The sequence below is a fragment of the Saccopteryx leptura genome, chromosome 5 (genome assembly GCF_036850995.1).
Source record: "Saccopteryx leptura isolate mSacLep1 chromosome 5, mSacLep1_pri_phased_curated, whole genome shotgun sequence".
NCBI classification, from domain to species: Eukaryota; Metazoa; Chordata; class Mammalia; order Chiroptera; family Emballonuridae; genus Saccopteryx; species Saccopteryx leptura.
Window position 1 is genome coordinate 81,877,282 of NC_089507.1, and position 3,660 is coordinate 81,880,941.

Genomic DNA, 3,660 nt, shown 5'->3' on the forward strand with positions numbered 1-3,660 from the left:
GCAATAGTACTTGGTAATGATAATAAACACTGTGTTACTGGTTTACGTATTTACTATACTGTACTTTATGTTGTTATTTTAGAGTGTACCCTCTCCATTTTTATGTGGAATCTTAAAAAAATGTCACAGAGAGATTATTGGTTGCCAGAGGCAGTGGAAGTGGGGTGGGCAAAATGGATGAAAGTTGTTAAAAGGTACAAACTTCCAGCTAAAAAATAAGTATGTCCTATGGATGTGATATTCAGCATGATGACTATAGCTAGTAATACTCTATTGTATGTTTGAAAGTTGCTAAGAGTAGATCTTAAAAGCTCTCATCACAAAATTTTTTTTTAACTATTGTGATGGATGTTAACTAGGTTTATCTAGTGATCATTTTGTAATAGATACATATATATTGAATCGTTATGTTGTGCATCTGAAACTAATATACTATTATATATCAGTTATATTTCAGTTAAAAAATACTTGATGGAATTTGGCTTTTTAGCAGCCTCTCATTTGGGAGGGAGCCTCCAAGATGATCCAATCCAGCCTTTATGTCGACCAGTGACCCTCTGCTCACTGTTGCTACATTAACACTTCTGTGAGAGGAAAGATCACACAAGGCAAGGCAGCCCATTGATCTTTCAGATAAAGGGTAATAGTTGTTCATTTCTACTATTTAGAGACCGCTTGCCTTCCTAAAGCTATCAACAATTACAAGAGTCTGTTCATTCAGTATCCTTGAAGATATCTGCTAGCATTCACAACTGTCGCTTGCTATCTTACCGTCTTTTGGTCTACATTAGGATTCAACTCTTCTGACCAATGTTTAATTTATCCATTGCTGATTCATCAGGGTTTCCCCTTATGGGAAATATGTGAGGATTAAGTAGCTCTGCTTTCTGTATCTACTCCCTCCTCTTCTTTTATTCTTGTTTGAGACATAGCAACAACACATTAAACACCTGAGCTGCTATCTTGTGTTCCTGTGAGTGAGTGCTTATTCTCAGTTTGTCGGCCTAAGACCCCCTGAAAGACAACCATAGTACCTCATGTGGCCCCATTTCCTCTCCAACAAGATGGAAGAAACTATCATGAATCAGCAGAACCTTGCCAAACTACAGGCACAATTGCTCATTGGTGGGAAAGGATCTGCTTACAGAAAGAAGGGGGTTCACAGTAAAACTACAGTAGATGACAAAAACTTCAGTTCTCCTTAAAGAAGTTAGAAGTAAAAAATACCTCTGGTTGTAAAGAGGTAAAGAGGTGAATATGTTCACAAAACCAAGAAACACTGATTCACTGCAACAACCCGAAAGTTCAGGGATCTCTGGTACAGACACTTTCACCATTACAGCTCATGTTGAGACAGAGCAGCTGACAGTGCTGTAAGGTGCCAAAAGCTGCAGAATTAATATTAATATTTAGGAAGTTTAAAGAACATTTTATTAATTTGGGCTAGGCATGCAGAAAGATTTTGTTAGTGTGATTTCTATGCTTGTGTGATTAGCATCAAAACTAAGATGGCCAATGGCATTGTGTTGTAAATGCAGAAGAGGAAGGAGACTTGGATTCCCTGACCTTTCCCCATACCCATGGGAGGAGGGGTGAATAGCTAGCCAGGTATGGGAAGAAAAGATTAATTAAAATCTTTTCTTATACTGATGAGCCATTTGCAGGCATTTGTCTCTATGGAAACCACCCCTCTCCTCCTGAAAGCATGTACTTAATGTATGTATCTCTAAACAAAAAGTATAAACTTATGCTCTGATGTCAGGTTTTCTCCCCTCCCATGTATAATTAGGAGTATATAAACAGCCCCTGAACTATTTTTGGGATCTGCACAATTTGGATCTGTTGCCCTGTGTCAGCCATATGCGTCCGGTGTATTTAATAAATTTCCTCCTTTAATAAAACTTATCAAAAACTTATTTAGACTATGTGCCTCTACGAACACCCGCGAAATTACGGATTTAGCTACTTTACAACAATAGAAATGCTCCCACAATTCTCACACCAGCATGGGGCAGGCAGACTCACTGCTAGAAGGGAACTGGCTGAAACTCTGCTCAGACAGTGAAGAGAGAAGCACCACCTGCTACCGGAGAAGAGGTTGTTGATGAAGTTCCAGATCTTGTGGAGAATTGTGATGAGGCTTCTAAAAATGAAGCAAATTGAATTGAGTCAACTTAGAAGTTACTGAGAGCTGCTATTTAATGTCATGACTGCTTTTTCAAATTTTATTCATGGATCTTAAGGAAGGAAGCCCACCTGAACCAAGAAGCTTTTCTTCCCTGTGTAAAGAAGCTTCAAGGACATTTTATGTTTTAGGCAAAGTGCTCAGAGAGATTTTGTAAAGGGCACCTTTGTAATTGTTCAAATTGTATGACTTGTGCTTTTACTGTAATTTGTTTGCATAATGTACTTCATTCCCTGCATTGGAATGAATGCCTTTGGTGTAGATAGCAAAGTAAGCAAAAGGGGTAGAATGTTGGCCAAATAAGTTGGTAAAATATGATTTTTATACTTGTGTGTGATTTACAGTGAGGGCTAGGCAACACCAGCTAAAAATGGTCAGTGAAGTTACAGGTTGCCTTCCTTCTTGGGAAGTGCTATTATTTTGCTAATGGGGAGGTTTTAGTACTAGAAAGTTTGAAAGAAAGAAGGAAGGAGAAATCAGCCTCCCTCCCTCCTCCACTGAGGAGGAAGAGAAGCAAGGAGAAATGCAGGGGAAGGGGACCCCACAGGAAATTATTTAAATAACCCCTTCCTCTCTCCTTTTCTTAAAAGTCTTGAAGACCTTAATGGGTGATTTCCAATGCTTATTCTTTGACCTCACCTAAACCTCCTCCCATCCTGAAATCGTGTGATTGACATGGACCTCAAGGGATCACAAGCCCCTTGCATGTAAACCTGTGTTCTGTAAAGGGTATAAGATGTAATAAATCCAACTTTGGGGAGCACGTGTTTGACTTGCCTCTTTAGGAGGTCACGCTGCTCTGCCAGCTAAATAAATCCTACTTCCTTCATCAAGTTGTCTGGGCATTTTTGTCCTCCTTTGATTCCTGCAATAATCTGATAACATCTAGCTCTCTAATATTTTTAAGCCAAAGCCTCTTGGACACTATAGCTCTTTTCAGTTTTTGCTTATACACAAATCATTCTTTGCAGCTAATTAAGCTGAAGAAGCCTGAGAATAAAGTTTGAAATAAAGGATAATAAAATTCTTTACCTAGTTAAAAAAACAAAACAAAACATGAAATTCCTGCTTATTTGTCTCTAGCTATTTTTATTTTTATTAATTTAGAAGTAAAATTTGGCTTTGGCTGATTTGCTCAGTGATAGAACCTCGGTCAGGGTGCAGATGCCCCAGGTTTAATTCCCAGGCAGGGCACACAGGAGAAGCAACCATCTGCTTCTCCACCCTCCTCCTCCTCTTCCCTCTCTCTCTCTCTCTCTCTCTCTCTTTTTCTCATTCTCTCTCTCCATTCTCTCTCTCTCTTCCCCTCTCACAACCATGGCTTGATTGGCTCCAGTAAGTTGGGGGTTGAGGAGGGTGGGGGGTTGCATCAGGTGTTAAAAATAGCTTGGTGTGCTGAGCAACAGAACAATGCAGCAGATTGGCATAGCACCCCCCCCCCCAACACAAACACACAGGGGACTTGATGGGTGGAT

The 3,660-nt window shown here is 39.7% G+C and overlaps 1 pseudogene; it reads left to right on the forward strand.

Moving 5' to 3' along the window:
* The first annotated feature begins 1,064 nt into the window (after positions 1-1,064).
* LOC136405896 (transcription factor BTF3-like) lies at positions 1,065-2,163 on the forward strand (annotated as a pseudogene).
* The last annotated feature ends 1,497 nt before the right edge of the window (positions 2,164-3,660 follow it).